Raw genomic sequence first — 26,861 nt, 5'->3', positions numbered from 1 at the left:
AATGGGTTTGCCGATGTACTGTGCAGACCACCTGTCATTTACGCGTCGTCGTTTGACAGCTGTCAAACGACGACGCGTAAATTGACTGCCTCGGCAAAGAAGTGCAGGGCACTTCTTTGCAACGTAATTTGAGCCGTTCTTCATTGAAGTCAATGAAGAACAGCTCAAGATTTACGAGCGTCACAGACGCCTCGCATAATACGAGGAGGAGCTTTTACGTGTGAAACGAGGCAGCTGTTTTCTCCTGAAAACAGTCTGTCTTTTCAGACGTAAAAGACAGTTCACATGTGCACATACCCTTACAATGTAGACCTTCACCGCTCTGACGGTGCACCATATCAAGTCAATCGTTCCTCTTTGAAACACACACAGAGCACTGTAATCTTAGAACCGCTGTCCAGTGCTCTGCGCCTATTACACATTGTTGGAAAAGGGTGTTTCATAGAAGAACGATTGGCCGGGTACAATACACTGTCAAAGCAGCAAAGTTCTAAATATTTCTATTTTCAGTTCTTTTTTTATGATTTGGACATAATTAGAATCTCGTCTTCTGTAATGGAAGGTTGGCCATGTTGTTAGGGGACGGGTGACTACCTATTTGATTTGGCACATGGCATGTTAGGGCTAGGCACGTTCGACATATCTCCCTTAAGCCTTATTTCTGCTCTAGTTCTAATGCATTTCAATCCATCGCTTCAATAGTAACAGAAAAAAAACGACGACTGTTTGTCAGACACAAGCTTGTTATTTTCGCGCTCCAGTTACATGTCACAATCACATTCAATAGGGAATATATATATATATATATATATATATATATATATATATATATATATATATAATCGCCCATTATGGACTCTAATAATGCATTGCTTCTGAACAGAATAAGGCAATATACTCTGTGTCAGTTTTAGAACTACAGTTTTATAGCTCACAACTTTTCATTTTACATTTTAGCTATGACCGCATAACCACACCACAAAGTAAATAGAAGATTGGTATTGTAATTCTTTTACGTCATATTAAGAAAGCTTTGCTAGCAGGAAGATATCGGATTGAAGCCACGGTTGGGAATCACAAGTACAGATCTACAAAGTCTATAATTTAACACAGATTTTATCAAGACCGTTATACAAATATAGGTATGTAACAACTACGGTTGTATGAAATGTTTTTGTTTATTTGCCTGATTAGCTTTAAAAAAACAAAACAACAAAGTATAGAGTGATGATAACATTTTATTAACATCATATTTATAGACTACAAAACAGCATCGACCAATAATAGGAACCTCAGAAATTTCTGTGGGTTCCTTAAAGGCTATGTACACCTTCCGTTTGGAAGTTTGAGGCAGATTTTCCTCTCCCTGCACGCCGATTTTCGCGGCGCTATTCGCAGCATTTTTCACCCACGGCCATTGAGCACCGCGGGCATAAAATGCAGTGAAATACGCTTTCTTTGCCTCCCATTGAAGTCAATGGGAGGTCAGAGGCGTAAACTCCCGAAGATAGGGCATGTCGCTTCTTTTTCCCGCGAGGCGGTTTTACCGCTCGTGGGAAAAAGACGCCTCCGCCTCCCATTGAAATCCTTGGGAGGCATTTTCGGGACGTTTTTGACGAGTTTTTTGGCGTGGTTTCCTCGTCAAAAAACTCCATGTGAACATAGCCTAAAAATTCAATGTTTTATTTGAATCTAAACCTTTTTTTGAATTGTGTTTTATTAAAAATGTTGTTTGTTTTTCCTCAATACATAGAAGGTGTATCATTCGCTATTAGCCGAATACGTAAAAAACTAAAGCTACCGGTTGGGCTTAAATATTTGCGCAGACAGCAATGGTTACTACTAGCGGACACTGTATATATAAAGCACCTAGCTTTTACACTTTGTACAAGTCCCAGCAGATGATACACAAATAACTATACAGCAATAGCCGTCCACTGTGACCTTACAATCAAAAATAGATTTCAACACAAGGGAAATTAAATTAAGGATAATTATTGTGAAACACTCTCAAAATAAATAGCACATGAATGACATACAATAGGCTCTGGAAGAGGCAGAAAGGGAATATCTGGAAATAGAATACCAAATGGACGTAATCTGGTTACTGGAAACGTCCGGCTGCACAGGCAAGATAGAGTATATGAGACAAAGGAAACATAAAAGGACTAGGAATACGCGCGGTCCCAATCTACAGAGCACAGACAAGAGCTTTAATCGCAGTATTACCTGACCGGCTGCTAGTCTTTAGGTACAGAGGGCATCTGGATATCCCAAGAGCATCATTTTCTTCATTTTGTGTCACACTACAAAAAAAAAAAAAAATATATGAGTCTATAAGTGCATGATTACACATATTGAATATACAGATAGAACAGGCAAATATATGTACAGTGTACAAAAATGGCTCCTATGTTCCTAGATATTAAAAACTCAGGCATGAATTGAGGCGTTCAAGCACAATCGGCTCATGCACACAAGTTATTTTCTTCAGGGTGCTATCCATTTTCTTAAACGAATAGCACACTGACCCATTCATTTCTATGGGGCCATGCACACATCTATTTTTTTGTGTGGGGGAATCTGTGTGCCCGACCTGCAAAACTCAGGGAAGGTCCTATTCCTGTCAGTTTTTGTTGATCAGTCTCGCCAACTCTATTCAATGGTCTATTAAAAAAAGCAAATAAAAAAAACAAAAAAAAACAGACCGCACACGGAAGCCATCTGTGTGCGTTCCGTGTTTTGCGGCTGTTTTAAAGGACAAGGATGTGTGCATGTGAGCTCTAGGAAATGGAGTTCCTCTATATGGTGCTCTTTGGCAGGGTCTACACACTGAGAAATGCTTTTGCTCTCCCTATAAATATGTCTAAAAAGAACATTCCCCTTAAAGGAAATATGGTGGATGCTGGTAATTCTCTTTCCCAGACTGAAAATAGAGGCTCTGTAGGGTTAAGGTGCCAGAAAGGATTTTGTTTTACCCTGCAAAGCCAGGGTAAATGCCAAGAAATCTAGACTCTATACTAGAAGCAGCTGGCACCCTGTTCCGTTTCTCTGGTACTGGATCGGATGTCTTGGTGATGAGAATCACGCCATACCAACACTTCCAGTAAGTGGTTAGCCCTGTCGCTTTGAAGCACTGGAGTTCTACGTTCAAATCCAACCAAGGGCAACATCTGCAAGGAGTTTTTAATGTTCTCCCCAAGTTTGCGAGGGTTTTCCAGTTTCCTCTCACCCTCCAAAAATGTACAGATAGGGAATTTAGATTGCGAGCTCCATTGGGAGACAGTGAGTGATGACAACTTCTGTGCGACACTACAGAATACGTTGGTGCTATTTAAGCAACCTAAATAATAATAATAAATGTGAGCGACATCTCCTCCATGATCGTATGGGGATCCGGATGTGTTACACTCTGGTTACTGCTTGCATTCAGAACATATTTGAACCGCTGCTACTAAAAAAGTGAAGCTAAACAACTATTGACTAGAAAGTCAAGAGTAAGTTCCTATTACATGATTACAATAGGAAACTCTGGTTTGCTGCAGAGTCCTCTGCTGAGGAGCATTCCATGGCCAAATGTCCTTGAATCTTGTGAGTATGACTTAGGCCCCATGCACACGACAGAAGATTTCATCTGTAATTATGGACCCATTTATTTATATGGCCGACACACACCTTCCTGTATATTTGTGGGAAGGTGTTCAGGCTGTAGAAAGCTTCCGGAAAAAATAGGACATGTCCTATTTTTATATTTTACGGACCGTACTCCCATACATTATAATGGGAGCACGGTCCGCAAATGCGGATGACTGTCTGCAGCCATCCCCGGCCGGCCGTGCCCATGGGGCTTTAGAGGGAAACTGTTGATAATTCCACTAACACTATAAATTTAGGTTTTGCAAAAAGGGTATCTTGAGCCCATATCAACTACAACTAATAAACTAATATACAGTAAATAACTGTACAAGTTAATTTTAGTTCAGAGAGGTTATCTTGGGGAAAAAAGTTAGTATATGACTAACATTTTTCCTTCCCACAGACCAGAAAGAAACCCAAGCAACATACCCTCTCCATGAACCTTGCCATAGCGTAAAACACAAACTAATATTCCTGTTACCCCATTGCCTTCATATATATATATATATATATATATATATATATATATATATATATATATATATACACAATACACAAATAGGCCAATACTACTATGTTTTGGGCCCAGAGGTAGTGTAGTTGATGGTATCATTATTGGACAATCACCTAGAGGTAGCCAATGCTGGGATTCATATAGTCAAATTCATTCTTTTCTTTATCTCAATTAAGACTCTAGGAGAAAAATCAACAATTTGACCCTTTACATGTATAGACAATTTTAAATTACGGTCATATATAGGTATACAAATATAAGGTCAAGACAACTATTTAGCAATACGGAACCCAACTTTGCATTCAACCAGACGATTGTTTATAAAATTATTTTTCTACACTGGTCACAGATGCAATGAAGATAGATTTTACTATGTTTATACGTCCATAAATCTAATGATACTAAAATGTGGAGTGTTCCTATATACTGTATAAAATGACCATCCAATTACAAACTCTTTGCGATTTAGTGAAACCAGGACAGTAGATAGGCAGACCAAACCCACCCCAGACACATGCACGGAAACGTACTACAGAGCAGTATACATTATGTGTGTCGCAAAAGGTGTTCCATACGACTTAATATGGCGCTATATTATGGAGATATTCTTTCCTTGAAGTAAAGCTTTTAGCGTAGAGTAGGCTACGTAATACAGCATCTTCGAGTAGAATCCGATAGAGAAAACTTCAATATCCCTCCATACGAAATCAGAGGCATACAAGGTACAGTAAGGCCCCATAGAAGTCTGAGGTTGTAAGGAGCCATAATACATTCATGTGTATTAGGCTTATTCTTAGAATTGTTAATGCCGAATAAAGTGGCAAGAAAAAATGAGTCAGTCAATAAAACATATAACCTTGGTAGGCAAGCTGGTCAAGTGAGACTACTTTAGAGGCTATGAACATTTTTGCAACCATGTTTTATTTCATTAAAGCACCTACAATAAAAAATTAAGCAACTTTTCAAATAGTTTTATGCACGCAGCTCCTATACAGACTTCTGTGTCTCCATGGTTACCAAACTACAAACAAACCTGTATGAAGTCAGATATTTATTATTTATTTATTCCAGTTACTTACACTACCATTCAAAAGTTTAGGGTCACTTAGAAATTTCCTTATTTTTGAAAGAAAAGCACAGTTTTTTTCAATGAAGATAACATTAAATTAATCAAAAATACACTCTATACATTGTTAATGTGCTAAATTACTATTCTAGTTGCAAACGTCTGGTTTTTAATGCAATATCTACATAGGTGTATAGAGGCCCATTTACAGCAACCATCACTCCAGTGTTCTAATGGTACATTGTGTTTGCTAACTGTGTTAGAAGGCTAATGGATGATTAGAAAACACTTGAAAACCCTTGTGCAATTATGTTAGCACCGCTGTAAACAGTTTTGCTGTTTAGAGGAGCTATAAAACTGACCTTCCTTTGAGCTAGTTGAGAATCTGGAGCATTACATTTGTGGGTTCGATTAAACTCTCAAAATGGCTAGAAAAAGAGAGCTTTCATGTGAAACTCGACAGTCTATTCTTATTCTTAGAAATGAAGGCCATTCCATGCGAGAAATTGCCAAGAAACTGAAGTTTTCCTACAACGGTGTGTACTACTCCCTTCAGAGGACAGCACACACAGGCTCTAACCAGAGTAGAAAGAGAAGTGGGAGGCCCCGCTGCACAACTGAGCAACAAGACAAGTACATTAGAGTCTCTAGTTTGAGAAATAGACGCCTCACAGGTCCTCAACTGGCAGCTTCATTAAATAGTACCCGCAAAACGCCAGTGTCAACTTCTACAGTGAAGGGGGGACTCCGGGATGCTGGCCTTCAGGGCAGAGTGGCAAAAAAAAGCCATATCTGAGACTAGCTAATAAAAGGAAAAGATTAATATGGGCAAAAGCACACAGACATTGGACAGAGGAAGATTGGAAAAAAGTGTTATGGACAGAAGAATCGAAGTTTGAGGTGTTTGGATCACACAGAAGAACATTTGTGAGACGCAGAACAACTGAAAAGATGCTGGAAGAGTGCCTGACGCCATCTGTCAAGCATGGTGGAGGTAATGTGATGGTCTGGGGTTGCTTTGGTGCTGGTAAAGTGGGAGATTTGTACAAGGTAAAAGGGATTTTGAATAAGGAAGGCTATCACTCCATTTTGCAACGCCATGCCATACCCTGTGGACAGCGCTTGATTGGAGCCAATTTCATCCTACAACAGGACAATGACCCAAAGGACACTTCCAAATTATGCAAGAACTATTTAGGGAAGAAGCAGGCAGCTGGTATTCTATCTGTAATGGAGTGGCCAGCGCAGTCACCAGATCTCAACCCCATAGAGCTGTTGTGGGAGCAGCTTGACCGTATGGTACGCAAGAAGTGCCCATAAAGCCAATCCAACTTGTGGGAGGGGCTTCTGGAAGCATGGAGTGAAATTTCTCCCAATTACCTCAGCAAATTAACAGCTAGAATGCCAAAGGTCTGCAATGCTGTAATTGCTGCAAATGGAGCATTCTTTGACAAAAGAAAAGTTTGGAGGAGAAAATTATTATTTCAAATAAAAATCTTTATTTCTAACCTTGTCAATGTCTCGACTATATTTTCTAGTCATTTTGCAACTCATTTGATAAAAAGTGTAAGTTTTCATGGAAAACACAAAATTGTCTGGGTGACCCCAAACTTTTGAACGGTAGTGTATATAGCGCCAACATATTACGCAGCACTTTACAGAGGTCCTCTCTTTTACTGTCCCCATTGGGGCTCACAATCTAAATTCCCTATTGGTATGTTTTTGGGGTGTGGGAGAAAACCAGAGTACCTGGAGGAAACCAACGCAAACACAGGGAGAACATACAAACTCCATGCAGATGTTGTCCTTGGCTGGATTTGAACCCAGGACCCCAAGGCAACAGTGCTAACCACTGAGCTACCGTGCTGCCCTGATACTGCAGTAATGGGGTTTTCACTTCCATCTATCTTCTTGCCAAGATACAGACAGTATGAACGGGGGCAGATGGTAGACAGTAACACAATCAGTCTACACAAAGGGTTTGTTTGTAGTTTGTAAGCATGGAGACATATAGGACCACATAGGAGCTGTAGACATGACTCAGTAGATGAGCTGGGTGTGCATTTTTATTTTTTTAAATATTAAATTAAGGATATTATCAATGCTAGGAGATTTTCAGTTTACCTAAGGTGCCCCTGAGATCACTATTGAGATATCATTCATTAAGTTTAAAAGGTTCAACCACTTATCTTATTCAACAAGAAATACGCAAAGTGCTAATAAATTATCCCTATTTATGAAAAAAAGAGTTTTCCTTGTGTCGCTGCCTGTCTGACTTTTTCTAATTACAATGTTTTCTTGGTTTCTGGAGATAATTGAGGATAGGGAGGGTAGTGCGGGACAAATCCATTTGTGCAGCAATGCCCTTTTTGCCACCATTAGCATGCCATGCTTCACCAGAAGTAGGTGATGTCTCTGTGGTGCATCTCCCACAGTCTGTTGGTCTGAGTGAAAAAGAATTGTGTATTATATGGATCTGAAAGGACTAGCTTTTCTCAGTGCAAAATTCCTGTCCCTTCAGACAGTTATAACCATGATACAAATCAGTTTTTTGTTGCATGCTTGTCCGGCACCCTCCTAGTCTATTATATTTATATTGATTGGGAGGGAGCGGAAAGACATACGGCTTTGTGTATTACTTTAAGTTGGGTTTCTCACTATCTCCACATGTTTCTTTAGGTCAATCAAATCTCTACGAATGTATTCCCCTACCCTTTCCCTAGGATCTCCCAAACTCTTCTCCCAATGCTGGGTGTGATATACAGGGGTTTCCAGAGGTTTCCTAAAGCATGGCAACAGACTGTCCCATTGTGCTGGAAGATGTGTGTCAAATGGATTCTGTCCCGCTTCTATAGAAATGTCCCTCAATTTTACAAGACAACATTTACGTATCCGCACCTGAAATGTATGGTTTTTTTTCTCCTGGAATGTAAGCCATCGTATCTTCCTTATGCAACATATTTCTAAAAATCTTAATACCTTTTTGCTTGCCATTTTAACTGAAAAAGCAATTTAGATACACTCATCATTTTTACAAGGTGGTATCGTCCTAAGGGCTTATTCAGATAAACGTTTAAATTGTCTGTGTGACAGCCGTGCATTTTTATAGTAAAGTTGGGAGAAACAATGGTCGGTCGACAGCTCTCATGTTTATTTCCAGTTTTTTCCTAATATTACCTTTTTCTTATATATGTAGCTTCTAAACCCGATAACCGCAATAAACATTTTTTTCTCTCTTGACCCTCATTTGAAAGAACATCTGTTCAGGCAGCCCACAAACTGATTTGACTGAGCTGTCGGCTCATCTCTCTTCGCTCTGTGCTAAAGCCAAAACTCAGCCATCTGGCTGCGCTCTCTCAAGAAAACAAAATTTTAGTTTATTTAAAAAGAAAGAAAAAGACAGAAAAACCTTTTCCTCTTCTTGTGGTTTTGTACGGATATTGATAAGAGGGAAAAAAAACAGAGAAAAGGACAGTGTGCTAATATTAGATTGTGTTTCTCTGCAAGGACAGAGTATAGCTAGGAAGAACACTAGGTTAAAAAGAGCAGCGAATGTAGTTCTAATCGTAGATCCTCTAGATAATTCCAGAGCGCCACTAACCCAATGACATCACAGGGCAAACAAGAGAGGTTTCTCCTCTGTAACGGTCTTTTCAGCACCAGATCTAGTTACTAAATATAGACACTCATCAACATGACTTTTGCATCTGTTCTGGAACAAAGGATCACACGTGAGAATGGAAATATAACAATTCGAGAAACTAACCTTCTGATACTTCCCGTTAAAAATAATGTAACTGCTGCGAGTCACAAGGCTTAAAGAGGACCTGGTCTGCCCTCCTGGCATGTCTGTAGCGCCCATGAAATAATTCTGGAGCATTTTTTCTTACAGCTCCGCATTGTGCCATTCCTTTGTTATTCCTCCTGGACATTTATGAATAAATGGACAACTGGGTGTTACCATTCCTCTTGTCAAAGGGGCGTATCCCTACACAGTCTAGTACTGTCAGCACTGATTGGACAGTGTCAGAGTGGGTCAGTTTCTTCATAAATTTTTAGGAGGAATGACAGAGGAACGTCACAATGCAGAGTTCTAAATATATGATCCAAAAATACAAGTATTTACTAAAACAGACGACATGTAGGGTATATATGTCCTGAAGACAGCGACTCATCTTTAGGGCGGATTTACACGAGTGTGTGCGTTTTGCGCGCGTGGAAGGTGCGTGACAGCTCCGTGTGTCCTGTTCATATGGATGCGCGGCTGCGTGCTTTTCGCGCAGCCGCCATCATTATGACACTCCGTTTGGATGTTTATAAACAGAAAAGCACGTGGTGCTTTTCTGTTTACATTCATTCTTTTACTGCTGTTGCGCGAATAACGTGCGTCCCACGGAAGTGCTTCCGTGTGGTGTGCGTGATTTTCACGCACCCATTGACTTCAATGGGTGTGTGATGCGCGAAAAACGCCGAAATAGACTTGCATAGGTCCGTGCGACCCGCGTGAAAACCACGCGGGTTGCACGGACGTAAATCACGTTCGTGTAAATCCGCCCTTAGTCACGTTGCTCCCACAGCACTGTATGCACATTCTAGCACTTCCATTGTAACGCAGAGTATCAAAGCGAATTCATGAACTATATTTGCTAGCAAGATCTGTTCAAGTGAGAGGGCAGCTGCATCAACATTAATGCTCTAAAACACACACAGACAATATATATATATATATTAAACCACATTCTACATGCAGCATATTGGGTGACAACAGAGCGGGGACCGTAGAGGGAAACGGGGGGGGGGGGGAATAAAGTGTTTTCTTTTTCAATTTTCCATTTCAATTTCTATTTTTATTTAGAACAGAATCAAGATGGTAGCCCACTGAGTAAAAGTTAGGCTATATTCACTAGACCGTAAAAAAAATAAACAATTATCAACTGCTTTTCATGGCGGTTTTACATCAGTCTGTCTCCAAATTTTCATCCATTTCAAGTCCGTCTGATTCTTTCATGGTCATTAAAAAAAAACTGATGGATTTAATTTTCCAGGTTTTTTTTTTTTGTCCCAACCCCCAGAAAACACCAGTGCCCATGCAGATAGTGCCGCAATGCGCCTGTAGATAGCGCCACACATACCCCACCCTGTAGATGGCGCCACACATACCCCGCCCTGTAGATGGCGCCACACATTCCCCACCCTGTAGATGGCGCCACATACACCCCACCCTGTAGATGGCGCCACATACACCCCACAATGTATATGGCGCCACATACACCCCACCCTGTAGATGGCGCCACATACACCCCACCCTGTAGATGGCGCCACATACACCCCACCCTGTAGATAGCACCATGGGGGTTCCCTCTAGGAGCCAAATCCCCAGCCAGTGCATTGCCGATGCTCTGGCCGGGGAATGCGCACCAGAAGGAGCTCCTAACGTCACTGTCCATATATAGAAAGTGGTGTCAGGGTCTCAACCTAGGAGCGCCACATACACCCCACTCTGTAGATAGTGCCACACGCCCCATCCTGTAAATAGCACCTCACACCACTCACTCTGTAAATAGCGCCATTGGGGCTCCCTCTAGGAGCAGAATACCCAGCCAGATGGTCAGGAACGCTATGGCTGGGGATTCTACTACAGGAGGAGCCCCTCACGTCACTGTCCACATATAGAAAGTGGCTCCACCTAGGAGCGGAATCCCCGCCAGAACATCAGCAACGCTCTGGCTGGGGATTCCACTCTAGTAGGAGCCCCTGACATCACTGTCGATATATGGATAGTGATGTCAGGGGCTCCTCCGGGAGCAGAATCCCCGGCCAGAACATCGGAGCCCCTGACATCACTGTCCATGTATGGACAGTGATGTTAGGTGCTTTGAGATGCTGGAATCCCTGGCTAGAGCGTCGGCAACACTGTGGCTGGGGATTCCCACATCTCATAGCTCCTAAAGTTACTGTCCATATATTAACAGTGACGTCAAGTTTTTTTCTAATTCAAAAGAAAAAAGGCAGCACTCCAAATAGAAAGTCTCAAAAAGCGTTTTTTATTCACCCATATGTGAAGAGGATGCAACGTTTCAGCTGCTCAATGCAGCCTTTGTCAAGCCACAAGGTTGTCAAGATTTTTTCCAAGATAGGAGTCCCTGGCCAGAGAGCTTGCGATGCTCTGGCCGGGGACTACATAGTTGAAAGCTCTGACATCACTTGTCCATATATCCATTTTTAACAGCCGTCACAAGGACTGATTTCTGAAAAACATCTGTTAAAAACTGATCCGTTGAGTTGTATGGGGGCCACCGGGCCGCAAAAACGGCCCAAAAAAAGGACATGTCCTATTTTTTGATGGCCAGTATTCAAGGGCCGTTAAAAAAATAAAAATAAAAAAAGTTGTGTGAATACAGTCATAGAACTGCATTGTTCTAAAAATGCCGATTAAAAAATCTGCCGTCACACGGCCATCTTTCCCTGTCGTGTGAATGTAGCCTTAGGTGTGATTGTGAAAGGGGGATAGAGTAGTGAAGAAGATTTAAGAAGAAAAAGAAAAAAGGAAGAAGAGGGGGAGAAAAAGAGAATTAAGTGTATATTCTTCCTGGAAAAACCTAAGATGGGAGAGAGTATGAGTTGTAGAAGCAGAGATATAGGAACAGGCGTTTAATTCAGACATAAGGTATGCATGGAGACCCATGAATTGTATTAGTTGAGCTCCGCAGAGTAATGCCATATATATTTAGATTTCTAATCAAGCATTAATATAAAAATGCGTACAGGCTTTTTTCCAGTGGGATATATTAGGGTCCAGTCTTACGTGCTCCAGGGTGGTTCTCCAAATCTCAGTACAAAGATATTTTTAACACGAGTACTCTTTTCATAAAGAGACAAAATGTTTCTTGAAATGGTGGGAAACACAAGGCGGACAGATTATTCCCATTTTAATAAGAACGAAGGATCAGTTCATTTAGGCTTCATTCACACCTGCGTTGGTATTTCTGTTGTTCTGCTCCGTCAGATGAGCAGAACACCGAAAACACCGGAAGCGCCAGTTCCATTGTACGTACCACAGGTCAATTTAGGTATGGAAAAATTCTGCAATATGTCGATGAGATTACTTGAAATCTCATTTACTCTGCTGATACTGTATTACACTGCAGATTTGCCACAGGAAAATCCGCACGGCAAATCCATACGTAATACGCATCGTGTGCATATGCACTAAAACCACCGCAATAATAAGAGGTAACATTTAATCAGGAATGTAGATTATTGAATCTTCACTTTAATTCAGGGTGTTTTACATTAACTTAAAAAGAAATGTACCTGAAAAAATGCACATACAACTTTTCTTAAAGGTGCCCTGCACAAATTATATTTCTGTATCAAGCTTGTTTAAAACATTGCCGTAATATCCCAAAAATCCCCTATTCTCATTCCATAAACTGAATTCTCACAGGGATGTATGTTGGCTATGCCTCTGATCTAAGAAAATCTCTGCAGTATATCAGATCTTAAGAAAATCCATCTAAAGTCACATCAAATAAACATTCACTTTTGTAATGGGCCTGTCATGTTCATTTATAACAATGCAATAAAATTACAGGCTGGATTCTGCAGGAAACCTTATTTTACCAAACAATGTCTCCTAAACTTACAATTGCAACCATTGTAATCAACTCGAATGCAGCCGCCGTCCCACAACAACCTTGGGGAAATTGCTAATAAAATTATCATTTTTAATAAAGCATTGCAAGACAGACATTAAAATGACAAGGTGTTCAATGACTGCTCGCGGTCTCCCAAAGCAACTAGGATCCAAGTAGTCCCCACAATAATACCGGAGCATGCCCAAACAGGACATGTCAAACAGGGTTGCCTGAAACTGGACAGTCCCTTTAATGTCCATTACGGTCGGATACACCTCCTGTGGTAATGTGCCATAGAAAATAGAACTTCACTGATATGGAAGATCTGGTCAGAGTCAAGCAGCAGACAGAGCCTCTCCAGAAATAAACAAAGACTATTTCTGGTAACACAAGCCTTGTAGTAACATGAAATAGCACTTGCTTATCTTTACCAGTCCCATGTTATCTTTCAATGAGCAGTATAGCAGTAATTGTACATGAGATCCCTATAGTAACCTCAACAGTTTACTTATTACTCATGTCTAAACTGAATCATGGTTATGAAGAAGCAAAATATAGCACCTCAAAGCAACAATAACCTAAAAAAAGAGCAAAACTGTAGATAAACAAAAGTCACTTCTGTGGTTTGGGAATGGAGGACTAAATGAAAGAAAATAAAGCTTCTCTGTGTTCCGGCTTTGTGTCTGATCAGCTTACCTGAGCTAAGTCTCCTGGCAAATATTACACCTAATAAGTGATCATATTTCTTATTACAAGTATCCTTATTCAGAATTGCTTAAATAGTTTTCAGTGATCTGAAGAGTATCCTGTGATTGTCAGACTTCCAAGATCCATTTTTGGCAGTGACTGATCTTGGCATGTTTTTCGTCTCTGTGTGGGCCTTAAGTAAAATGTGACTTTTACTGTGGGTAGACAGACAAAAACATTGCCTGGACTCTCGTTCATATCTGGTAAAAAATAAATAAAATTGCAGCTCTGGTGGTAGCTTCTGATGTCTAAGGCCCCATGCACACGAACGTGCTTTTGCGGCCGCAATTCCCCCGAAAAGCCAGGGTAGAATTTTGGCCCCATTCATTCCTATGGGGCCAAGCACACGACCGTGGTTTCCACAGTCCGTGCATGGCCCCGGAGCCCAGACCGCAGAAAGAACGGGCGAGCCTTATTACAGCCGTGTTCTGTGGTCCAGGCTCATTGAAAATAATGGCCGCAACCATGTGTACAGCCAGCGATTTGCGGGTGACTCACACTCCGTGGCCGTGGCTACGGTCGTGTGCATGAGGCCTAAGCTTGCCGTTTGCTTTAAATAGAGCTCACACAAAATCAGCTTTAGGCCTCCTTCACGCACAGAATAGGTCTGGCAATTTTACCTGCATCAAAAAAAGTTTCTATAAAAGACAAGCGTTATTAAAATGTAACATGCATTTTTTTAATGGCGCTTTTATTTGGAGTCATTTTGCACATGCTTTTTTTCTGGCATTTTTGAGGCCATATAGGAAAGCCTATGGGAAACACGCCTGAAGAAATGCCATACCCAGAGAATGCTGGGTTTGGGGAAAAATGCAACTGGCTATAGAATTGCCTCAGAAAAACACCATAAACCAATATGCAGGGAGGCGTGTGGCATCATCTACGGGGAGGCGTGTGGCATCATCTACGGGGAGGCGTGTGGCATCATATACGGGGAGGCGTGTGGCATCATATACGGGGAGGCGTGTGGCATCATATACGGGGAGGCGTGTGGCATCATATACGGGGAGGCGTGTGGCATCATATACGGGGAGGCGTGTGGCATCATATACGGGGAGGCGTGTGGCATCATATACGGGGAGGCTTGTGGCATCATATACGGGGAGGCGTGTGGCATCATATACAGCAGGGGTCTCAAGCACGCGGCCCGCGGGCCGTATGCGGCCCCTGGGGCTGTTATCAGCGGCCCGCGGGACACAGAGCTGCTAGTATAGGATCTGCTCCGAGACTCTGGACTTCCCTGACATCGCTGTCCACATATGAACAGCGATGTCTGGGGCTTCCCCAGAACCAGAGTCCCGTGCAGAGTGCTAGTACAGGCTCTGCTTCGGGACTCTGTGGAATTCTCTGACATCGCTGTCCATATATGGACAGTGTGTCAGGGTCTTCCCCAGAGCGGAGTCCCGGGCAGAGCGCTAGTATCGGCTCTGCTTCGGGACTCTGGAATTCCCTGACATCGGTGTCGATGTTTGGACACACGATGTCTGGGGCTTCCCCAGAGCCAGAGACCCTGGCAGAGCGCTAGAATAGGCTCTGCTCTGGGACTCTGGGGAAGCCTCTGACATCGCTGTCCATACATCGACAATGATGTCAGGGGCTTCCCCAGAGCAGGAGTCCCAGGATGAGCCTACTAGCGCTCTCCCCGGGACTCCAGCTCTGGGGTTGCCCCTGACAATCTCTGTCCATATATGGACTGTGATGTCAGGAGCAGAGCTGGAATCCCAGGCAGAGTGCTAAAAGCGGCTCTGCTGTCGGGACTCCAGCTCTGGGTAATCCCCTAACATCAAGCACAGCGGCAGCCTCCACAGAGGGCACAGCGGCAGCATCCACAGAGGGCACAGCGGCAGCATCCACAGAGGGCACTGTTATAGTAGTTCAAATAACTAATTAACAATAATTTTGTATTGTATCAAATTTTTAAGTAATGCGGCCCGTCAACTTCCCATTTTTTCTATATGTGGCCCACTTACCCGGCCGAGTTTGAGACCCCTGATATACAGGGATGTGTGTGGCATCATATACAGGGAGGTGTGTGGCATCATATACAGGGAGGTGTGTGGCATCATATACAGGGAGGTGTGTGGCATCATATACAGGGAGGTGTGTGGCATCATATACAGGGAGGTGTGTGGCATCATATACAGGGAGGTGTGTGGCATCATATACAGGAGGTGTGTGGCATCATATACAGGAGGTGTGTGGCATCATATACAGGGAGATGTGTGGCCTCATATACAGGGAGGTGTGTAGCATCATATACAGGGAGGTGTGTGGCATCATATACAGGGAGGTGTGTGGCATCATATACAGGGAGGCTGTAAATAGTGTCTAGGTGAACACGTGACCTTCTTTTGGGAGTTTTCAGGGGGTTGGGACAAAAAAAGCCTGACCAATGAAATTCATCAGTTTTTTTTTTTTTTTTTAACGGCCATGAAAAACTGATGCAAAACGGATGTCAAACGGTCATTAAAAACGGATAGACGGACTGGAAATGGATGAAAACTTGGAGACACACTGATGCAAAACGGCCATGAAAAATGAACAGTTGATCAGTTTTTAATGGACATTTTTTTTCACTGTCGTGTGAATGTAGCCTTATTGGGATGTTCCAGGATTTATTCGTCTGGTCTCCAAATTCAGAGTAATATTTATAATAAAAATATATATATAAAGTATTCAATAAATAAATGGGGCAGATCTAGTGCTCCCCTTAAAACCACTATTTTCTATTCACAAAATTCTAACAGACAGCAACAGGTTAACGATCACTTTCCCCAGGAACTTGCTGTAATTGTTCTAATTTAAATGGGGACAGTGAAACGTCTGAGTAAACAGGAAACATGGTATAGAATATCCTTCCTGAGATGCAGGAAAGTAATGGCCATTACTGAAATGGAGCTGTGCGATTACAGCTGACGGCGAGATGATAGGAACACTCAGACATTTCTCGTATGCAGTACAGTGGTGATCAGTCTATACTGTACCAAGGTACAAGAGAAATGCATTACATGGTAGAGAAATGCGCAGTGCTGTTTATCTACATTGCCTTACAAGGAATATACTAAATCAACCAGTTAACCAAATTCTATTGACAATTGGGTTCAATTTTACTAGCCACAACCAGGCATGATTACTGCCAGACCTGTTGAATCTAAACATCACTTAAAGAGGCTCTGTCACCAGATTTTGCAACCCCTATCTCCTATTGCAGCAGATCGGCGCTGCAATGTAGAGAAGAGTAACGTTTTTTGTTTTTTTTTTAAACGAGCATTTTTGGCCAAGTTATGACCATTTTTATATTTATGTAAAAAAGGCTTTCTAAAGTACAACTGGGCGTGTTTAAAGTAAAAGTACAACTGGGCGTGTATTATGTGTGTTACATCGGGGCGTTTTTACTTCTTTTACTAGCTGGGCGTGGTGTATAGAAGTATCATCCACTTCTCTACACAACGCCCAGCTTCTGGCAGTGCAAAGACACAGCGTGTTCTCGAGAGATCACGCTGTGACGTCACTCACTTCCTGCCCCAGGTCCTGCATCGTGTCGGACGAGCGAGGACACATCGGCACCAGAGACTACAGTTGATTCTGCAGCAGCATCGGCGTTTGCAGGTAAGTAGCTACATGGACTTACCTGCAAACGCCGATGCTGCTGCAGAATCAAATGTAGCCTCTGGTGCCGATGTGTCCTCGCTCGTCCGACACGATGCAGGACCTGGGGCACGAAGTGAGTGACGTCACAGCGTGATCTCTCGAGAACACGCTGTGTCTGCACTGCCAGAAGCTGGGCGTTGTGAAGAGAAGTGGATGATACTTCTATACACAACGCCCAGCTAGTAAAAGAAGTAAAAACGCCCCAATGTAACGAACACAATACACGCCCAGTTGTACTTTTACTTTAAACACGCCCAGTTGTACTTTAGAAAGCCTCATTTACATAAATATAAAAATGGTCATAACTCGGCCAAAAATGCTCGTTTTAAAAAAACAAAAACGTTACTCTTATCTACATTGCAGCGCCGATCTGCTGCAATAGGAGATAGGGGTTGCAAAATCTGGTGACAGAGCCTCTTTAAGTAGAATATGTCTTGCATTGTGAAGCCAGCTAGGAGGTCACAAAAAGCAGCACATGATGTCACGATCTAAAGAGATTCAAATACAGATGTGAAACAGTCATTGAACTCAACTAGTCTGGAAAGGGTTACAAAGCCATTGATAAGGCTCTGGAAATCCAGGGACCCACAGTGAGACCCATTATCCACAAATTAAGAAAACTTGAACCTTCCTAGGAGGGGCCGTCCTACTAAAATTTCACCACAAGATCAACAATTTATTCAGGGGGTCACAAAAGAACCCAGATGGACACCTAAAGAACTTGCCTCAGTTTAGGTCAATGTCCACGATTCCACAAGAAGACAAACACTGGGCAAAAATGGCATCCATGGGAAAGTTGCAAGGCACAAACAACTGCTGACCAAAAAGAACACAAAAGGTCGTCTCGCATTAGCAAAAAAACATCTAGAAGACGCCCAGAACATTTGGGATAATATACAGTGAAGGAAATAAGTATTTGATCCCTTGCTGATTTTGTAAGTTTGCCCACTGTCAAAGTCATGAACAGTCTAGAATTTTTAGGCTAGGTTCATTTTACCAGTGAGAGATAGATTAGATTTTAAAAAAAACAAACAGAAAATCAAATAGTCAAAATTATATATATTTATTTGCATTGTGCACAGAGAAATAAGTATTTGATCCCCTACCAACCATTAAGAGTTCAGCCTCCTCCAGACCAGTTACACGCTCCAAATCAACTTGGTGCCTGCATTAAAGACAGCTGTCTTACATGGTCACCTGTATAAAAGACTCCTGTCCACAGACTCAATTAATCAGTCTGACTCTAACCTCTACAACATGGGCAAGACCAAAGAGCTTTCTAAGGCTGTCAGGGACAAGATCATAGACCTGCACAAGGCTGGAATGGGCTACAAAACCATAAGTAAGACGCTGGGTGAGAAGGAGACAACTGTTGGTGCAATAGTAAGAAAATGGAAGACATACAAAATGACTGTCAATCGACATCGATCTGGGGCTCCATGCAAAATCTCACCTCGTGGGGTATCCTTGATCCTGAGGAAGGTGAGAGCTCAGCCGAAAACTACACGGGGGGAATTTGTTAATGATCTCAAGGCAGCCGGGACCACAGTCACCAAGAAAACCATTGGTAACACATTACGCCGTAATGGATTAAAATCCTGCAGTGCCCGCAAGGTCCCCCTGCTCAAGAAGGCACATGTACAGGCCCGTCTGAAGTTTGCAAATGAACATCTGGATGATTCTGAGAGTGATTGGGAGAAGGTGCTGTGGTCAGATGAGACTAAAATTGAGCTCTTTGGCATTAACTCAACTCGCCGTGTTTGGAGGAAGAGAAATGCTGCCTATGACCCAAAGAACACCGTCCCCACTGTCAAGCATGGAGGTGGAAACATTATGTTTTGGGGGTGTTTCTCTGCTAAGGGCACAGGACTACTTCACCGCATCAATGGGAGAATGGATGGAGCCATGTACCGTCAAATCCTGAGTGACAACCTCCTTCCCTCCACCAGGACATTAAAAATGGCTCGTGGTTGGGTCTTCCAGCACGACAATGACCCGAAACATACAGCCAAGGCAACAAAGGAGTGGCTCAAAAAGAAGCACATTAAGGTCATGGAGTGAGCTGAAGATCCGAGTTGCCAAGCGACAGCCTCGAAATCTTAATGATTTACAGATGATCTGCAAAGAGGAGTGGGCCTAAATTCCATCTAACATGTGTGCAAACCTCATCATCAACTACAAAAACCGTCTGACTGCTGTGCTTGCCAACAAGGGTTTTGCCACCAAGTCTTGTTTGCCAAAGGGATCAAATACTTATTTCTCTGTGCACAATGCAAATAAATATATATAATATAGTTTTTTTTTTAATATAATCTATCTCTCACTGGTAAAATTAACCTAGCCTAAAAATTCTAGACCGTTCATGTCTTTGACAGTGGGCAAACTTACAAAATCAGCAAGGGATCAAATACTTATTTCCTTCACTGTATATATTACTTTTTCACATAGGTGATATAGGTTTTGAGTAAATCTTTATTCTCAATAAGTGAAATGATTATTTAAAAGCTGTATTTTGTGTTTACTCGTGTTATCTTTATCTCATTTTAAGATTAGTCCAATGATCTAAAACATTTAGGCTGGATTCACAAGAGCATGTTCGGTCCGTAAAGGACGTAACGTATTTCGGCCGCAAGTCCCGGACTGAACACACTGCAGGGAGCCGGGCTTCTAGCATCATAGTTCTGTACGACGCTAGGAGTCCCTGCCTCGCTGCGGGAAGATTGTCCCGTACGGAAAACATTATTACAGTACGGGACAGTAGTTCCACAGAGAGGCAGGGACTCCTAGCTTCGTACATAACTATGATGCTCCCTGCAGTGTGCTCGGTCCGGGACTTGAGGCCGAAAAACGTTCCGTACTTTACGGACGGAACATGCTCGTGTGAATCCAGCCTTAAATGTAACAAATTAGCAAAAATAGAAGAAACGGGGTGAGGGGCAAATACGTTTTCACAACACTGTACATATACCGTATATCTCAATACAATTTGTGAGCATCATCCTGGAAAGCCATAGATGCAGGTCTAAGGCACACTGCAGACTGTACCATTGCCCCATTCTCCCAATACGTGGGACCTGCACATGTCGGGCATTTATAGCATATCTTGAGGATATGTGAAATGAACGCAAATTTTTTATTTTTTTTAACTTGGCTAAACCATTATACTGTTAACGGTTATCAGAGATTACTTCCATGTTATGCATGGTGGGTGAAGATGTTTACCTCCAGGGTAAACAATAGATTCAAGCAAATAAAATACAAACGCTTTGATCCTTGTTGTGTATCTTACCTTGTGATTTTTTTTTTGTACAGAACTAGACATAAGGCCCCCTTCACATCTCTTTATGGCCTTTCATCAGCGGTATACGTCAGGAGGACTCCAGACACATATATCCGATGGAAGGAGGATGCTCTGCCCGGGGACTCTGCTTAACCCCTTAATGACCGGGCCATTTTGCACGTTAATGACCAAGGATTATTTTTAGTTTTTTCACGGTCGCATTCCAAGAGTCGTAACTCTTTTTTTATTCCGTCGACATAGCCGTATAAGGGCTTGTTTTTTGCGGGACGAGTTGTATTTTGTAATTGCACCATTTTTAGATGCTTATAACATATTGATTAACTTTTATTAACTTTATTTTAGGAGAGAATTGAAAATAAGCAGCTATTCCAGCATTGATTTTCACGTTCTAAATTTACACCGTTTACTATGCAGCGTAAATAACATGTTAACTTTATTCTATGGGTCGGCACGATTACGGGGATACCAAATATGTAAGGGTTTTATATGTTTTCCTACATTTGCACAATAAAAAGCCTTTTAGAATAAAATTACTTGTTTTTGCATCGCCGCATTCCAAGAGCCGTAACGTTTTTATTTTTCGGTCGATGTGGTCGTATGTGGGCTTGATTTTTGCGGGACAATTTGTAGTTTTCATTAGTACTATTTTGGGGTACATAGGACTTATAGATTAACTTTTATTTTATTTTTTATGGGGGGAATGGGAGAAAAGAGAGAATTTTGACGTTGTTTTTTGCGTTTTCTTTGGACGCCGTTCATCCGGCGGTTTAATGAATATGTTAATTTTATTGGTCAAGATGTTACGATCGCGGGGATACCATATATGTGTATGTGTGATTTGTTTTGACCGTTTTACTAAATAAAACCACTTTTTGGGCCAAAAAAGTAGTTTTATTTGACTTTGACTGTAATTTTTTATTTTTTTTTTCACAAACTTTATTTAACCGTTTTCCATTTTTTTTTTTAGTCCCACCAGGGGACTTCACTATGCGATGTACCGATCGCATATATAATGCTTTGGTATACTTCGTATACCAAAGCATTATTGCCTGTCAGTGTAAAACTGACAGGCAACCTATTAGGTCATGCCTCCGGCATCGCCTAACAGGCAGATGCTGAAGACAGACCTGGGGGTCTTTGTTAGACCCCCGGCTGTCATGGAAACCCGACGGCGACCCGCGATTTGTTTGCGGGGGCGCCGATCGGGTGACAGAGGGAGCTCCCCCCTCTGTCAAACACATTAAATGCCGCTGTCACTATTGACAGCGGCATTTAATGGGTTAAACTGCCGGAATCGGCGCGCGCTTCGATTCCGGCAGTTGCAGCAGGAGCCAGGCTGTGTATAACAGCCGTGCTCCTGCCGCTGATCGCGTGGGTACAGTGTCAGTACCCGCGCCATCACAGGACGGATATATCCGTCCTCCTGCGCGAACTAGCAGCTGCTGAGGACGGATATATCCGTCCTTCGGCGTTAAGGAGTTAAGAAAGATCCTGACATAACTGTCCATATATGGACAATGATGTAAGGATCTTCCCCAGGGCCAAAGTCCACAGCAGAGCGCTTTCAATGCTCTACTTGGGCACTCCAGTCAGAGTGTCAGACGCAAGCCGCCCGCAATCGCGGGCTGTGCACATGGCCACGGCCATTATTTTCAATGGGCCCGTACCGCAGAACACGGCCGTAATAAGGCTTACCTGTTCTTTCTGCGGTCCGGGCTCCGGGGCCATACACGGACCGTGAAAACCACGGTCGTGTGCATGGCCCCATAGGAATGATTGGGGCCGTAATTTTCCTGTGGATTTTCGGGGGAAATTGCGGCCGCAAAAGCAAGTTCGTGTGCATGGGGCCTAAGAGACCAGATGTTTGTTTATTGTAATCACTCTCTAAATACACCTTGTAGTTACACTGTTGCTATTGTTATGCGTGAATAATTTAATTATAAAACTATGCCAGATTACTATATAGTTGAAATTTCATTAAAGAATACCAACAAAATACTTAAAGTGTACCTCCACTTTCCGTAAAAAACGATTATAGTGAAGAAGTGTGCACCATAATAGTTTTTCTAAATCACTTGTATTAGCTATCTTGCTTCAAGCAGCAGCACAGACTATGTAAAGTCTGTTGTGCCGACTGCTCATAACTCTTCAGTAGGGGACAGAGCGTCCTGCTAGTCTCCCTGGCTCCCATATCCAGAAAGGCTACCAACGCTACAGAAACCTATAGCGTATACGGCCGTTCTGGATACGGGAGCCATAGAGACGAGTAGGATGCTCTGTCTCCTACTGAAGAGTTATGAGGAGCCAGCAGCACAGACTTTATATAGTTCGTGCTGCTGCTCAAAGTAAAAATCGGTGATACCAGTGATTTAGAAAAACGATTATAGTGAACACTCCTGCACTATAATTGTACCTACCCTTTTAGTGCAGAACACTTTAAATGTGTTTCCTACTTTTAATTAAATTCAAATATATTGTAGAGTTTCAAACGTAATTAAATAAATTGACAATTGGGTGTTACCAGTTGAGGGGGTGTCCCTATAAGGACTGATCATGCCCGATCAGTGCGGACAGAGAGCAGCACAGCAAGTGGTCCCGCACAATCAGGAGCAGAGTAATGGCTGTAATACACAGCTGCAGTCCTGCACTAACAGCGGAGATAAGCAAAACCTGATCGCGGCGCTGAGGAGAGAAAATAACCAGGGGGATTCCTTGTGACGCGATCGAGGGACATACCTTTTATGGGCAGAGGAGGCCAGGGCTGTCTGACCATATTTCCTGTTGCTAGGGCATATTTAGATATGCCCTAACAACTGCCTGTGTACTAATAGTATACAGGCTAATGTACTGGCATAGAGATATGGGATTAAAAATAAAAAATAAAATAGTAAAAAAAAGTGACCACCAATACGCCTTTTCACGGCGGTCACTAAGGGGCCTTAGGCTAGACCTCTTAAATGAAGCTGTCAATAGCGAACGCGGCATTTAAATTGTTTACAGAGGGAGGGCCTCCGATGGGGTTCCATGTCAGCCGGGAGCCTGATAAAAGCCCCCAGGTCTGCCCTGGGCATATGCCTATTAGGACGCGCCAGAGGCACGTCCTAATAGATTGCCTGTCAGAGTTATGGTATGTTCACACGCTTAACAAAATACATCTGAAAAATACGGAGCCGATTTCTGACAAAAAACAGCCTCTGATTTTCAGGCGTTTTTGAAGCTGAAAATGAAATTTGGAGCTTCTTTTGAGGCTTCTTTTCAGACGTTTTTTGAGGCATTTTTCATAGTGTTCAATGGAAAATCAGCTCCAAAAAACGCCTCAAGAAGTGACATGCTACTTCTTTTTACGGAGCATCATTTTACGCTCCGTTTTTTGACAGCGACATGTAAAATAAAGGCTTGTGGGAACAGAACATCGTAATTCCCATTGAAAGCAATGGGCAGATGTTTGTAGGCGTATTAGGGGCGTTTTTTCAGGCGTAAAATGCCTGAATTACGTCCGTAAATAGGGTGTGTAAACATACCCTGATACTGACAGGCAATAATGCTTTGGTATACAAAGTATACCAAAGCATTATAGCAGCGATCTGAAGATCGCATAGTAAAGTCCCCTAGTGGGACTAAAAAAAGTAGTAAGTAATGTGATATAAAAATTACAGTAAAAAAAATAAAACCATTTTTTCCCATAAAAAGTGGTTTTACTTTGTAAAAGTGTAAAAAAATAAATAAAAGTACACATATATGGCGACGTCGCAACCGTAATGACTCAAACAATAAAGTTAATATGTAATTTAAACCGCTTGGTGAATACCGTAAAAGAAAAAAAACCCGCAAAATACAATGGCGAAATTGCTTTTTTTTTCCCATTGCTCCCCAAAAAAGTAATAATAATAATCAATAAGTCCCATGCAGTGGCAGATTATCATTAGGGCGTTTCGGGCGGTCGCCCGGGGCCCAAGGCTCCCAGGGGGCCCATGACCGCCCGAACCCCCTCATGCCCAGTGGCGTCGCTAGCACCGGAGGGAGCCCCGGTGCCAGGACCGCACCTGTCAGGCGAGGGGAGCTTCGCTTCTACTTAGCAGCCGTGGTCTGTGCTGCTTTAGAAGCTCCCCCTCCAGCCCCCCTTCCCTGCTCTAAACATCTCTCCTCTGCTGCTAGCTGTCGGGACATGGGGAGGGGAGACTGTCGGCGGGCTCTGTGTCGTGCTGTGAGCAGGAGAAGAGCTGCAGTGAAGACATAAAAGGTAAGTGCATGTGTGTTTAATGTCCATATTCATGTATGTTTAATGTCCATATTCATGTGTGTTTAATGTGTATATTCATGTGTGTTTAATGTCCATATGCATGTATGTTTAATGTCCATATTCATGTGTTTAATGTGTATATTCATGTGTGTTTAATGTCCATATGCATGTATGTTTAATGTCCATATTCATGTGTGTTTAATGTCCATATTCATGTGTGTTTAATGTCCATATTCATGTGTGTTTAATGTCCATATTCATGTATGTTTAATGTCCATATTCATGTATGTTTAATGTCCATATTCATGTATGTTTAAAGAGGCTCTGTCACCAGATTTTGCAACCCCTATCTGCTATTGCAGCAGATAGGCGCTGCAAAGTAATTACAGTAACGTTTTTATTTTTAAAAAAACGAGCATTTTTGGCCAAGTTATGACCATTATTGTAGTTATGCAAATGAGGCTTGCAAAAGTCCAAGTGGGTGTGTTTAAAAGTAAAAGTGGGCGTGTATTATGTGCGTACATCGGGGCGTTTTTAATACTTTTACTAGCTGGGCGTTCTGATGAGAAGTATCATCCACTTCTCTTCAGAACGCCCAGCTTCTGCCAGATCACGCTGTGACGTCACTTACAGGTCCTGCATCGTGTCAGACGAGCGAGGACACATCGGCACCAGAGGCTACAGTTGATTCTGCAGCAGCATCAGCGTTTGCAGGTAAGTAGCTACATCGACTTACCTGCTAACGCCGATGCTGCTGCAGAATCAACTGAAGCCTCTGGTGCCGATGTGTCCTCGCTCGTCTGACACGATGCAGGACCTGTGAGTGACGTCACAGCGTGATCTGGCAGAAGATGGGCGTTCTGAAGAGAAGTGGATGATACTTCTCGTCAGAGCACCCAGCTAGTAAAAGTATTAAAAACGCCCCGATGTACGCACATAATACACGCCCACTTGGACTTTTACTTTTAAACACACCCACTTGGACTTTTGCAAGCCTCATTTGCATAACTACAAAAATGGTCATAACTTGGCCAAAAATGCTCGTTTTTTAAAAATAAAAACGTTACTGTAATCTACATTGCAGCGCCTATCTGCTGCAATAGCAGATAGGGGTTGCAAAATCTGGTGACAGAGCCTCTTTAATGTCCATATTCATGTGTGTTTAATGTCCATATTCATGTGTGTTTAATGTCCATATTCATGTGTGTTTAATGTCCATATTCATGTGTGTTTAATGTCCATATTCATGTGTGTTTAATGTCCATATTCATGTGTGTTTAATGTCCATATTCATGTGTGTTTAATGTCCATATTCATGTGTGTTTAATGTCCATATTCATGTGTGTTTAATGTCCATATTCATGTGTGTATAATGTGCCTACTGTGTGTACTTTGTGCCTAATGTGCCTACTTTGTGCCTACTTTGTGCCTACTTTGTGCCTACTTTGTGCCTACTTTGTGCCTACTTTGTGCCTACTTTGTGCCTACTTTGTGCCTACTTTGTGCCTAATGTGCGTACTTTGTGCCTAATGTGCGTACTTTGTGCCTAATGTGCGTACTTTGTGCCTAATGTGCGTACTTTGTGCCTAATGTGCGTACTTTGTGCCTAATGTGCGTACTTTGTGCCTAATGTGCGTACTTTGTGCCTAATGTGCGTACTTTGTGCCTAATGTGCGTACTTTGTGCCTAATGTGCGTACTTTGTGCCTAATGTGCGTACTTTGTGCCTAATGTGCGTACTTTGTGCCTAATGTGCGTACTTTGTGCCTAATGTGCGTACTTTGTGCCTAATGTGCGTACTTTGTGCCTAATGTGCGTACTTTGTGCCTAATGTGCGTACTTTGTGCCTAATGTGCGTACTTTGTGCCTAATGTGCGTACTTTGTGCCTAATGTGCGTACTTTGTGCCTAATGTGCGTACTTTGTGCCTAATGTGCGTACTTTGTGCCTAATGTGCGTACTTTGTGCCTAATGTGCGTACTTTGTGCATAATGTGCGTACTTTGTGCATAATGTGCGTACTTTGTGCATAATGTGGTACTTTGTGCATAATGTGTGTACTTTGTGTACTG

At 42.4% G+C, this 26,861-nt stretch overlaps 1 protein-coding gene across 8 annotated transcripts in view; it reads right to left on the bottom strand.

Moving 5' to 3' along the window:
* Window positions 1-26,861, bottom strand: part of PITPNM2 (phosphatidylinositol transfer protein membrane associated 2) — a 352,986-nt gene that overhangs the window by 278,416 nt on the left and 47,709 nt on the right. For 7 of the 8 annotated variants that reach the window (XM_075834044.1, XM_075834086.1, XM_075834087.1 and 4 more), the window contains exon 2: window positions 2,230-2,306. The exons of the other annotated variant lie outside the window; for it this stretch is intronic. The gene's annotated coding sequence lies outside the window, so the exon portion shown is untranslated. The remainder of the gene's footprint in view (window positions 1-2,229; window positions 2,307-26,861) is intronic. 8 annotated transcript variants of the gene reach the window in all.

This window comes from Rhinoderma darwinii, chromosome 1 (genome assembly GCF_050947455.1).
Source record: "Rhinoderma darwinii isolate aRhiDar2 chromosome 1, aRhiDar2.hap1, whole genome shotgun sequence".
Taxonomy (NCBI): Eukaryota; Metazoa; Chordata; class Amphibia; order Anura; family Rhinodermatidae; genus Rhinoderma; species Rhinoderma darwinii.
This window is presented reverse-complemented; position numbering and strand designations above follow the sequence as displayed.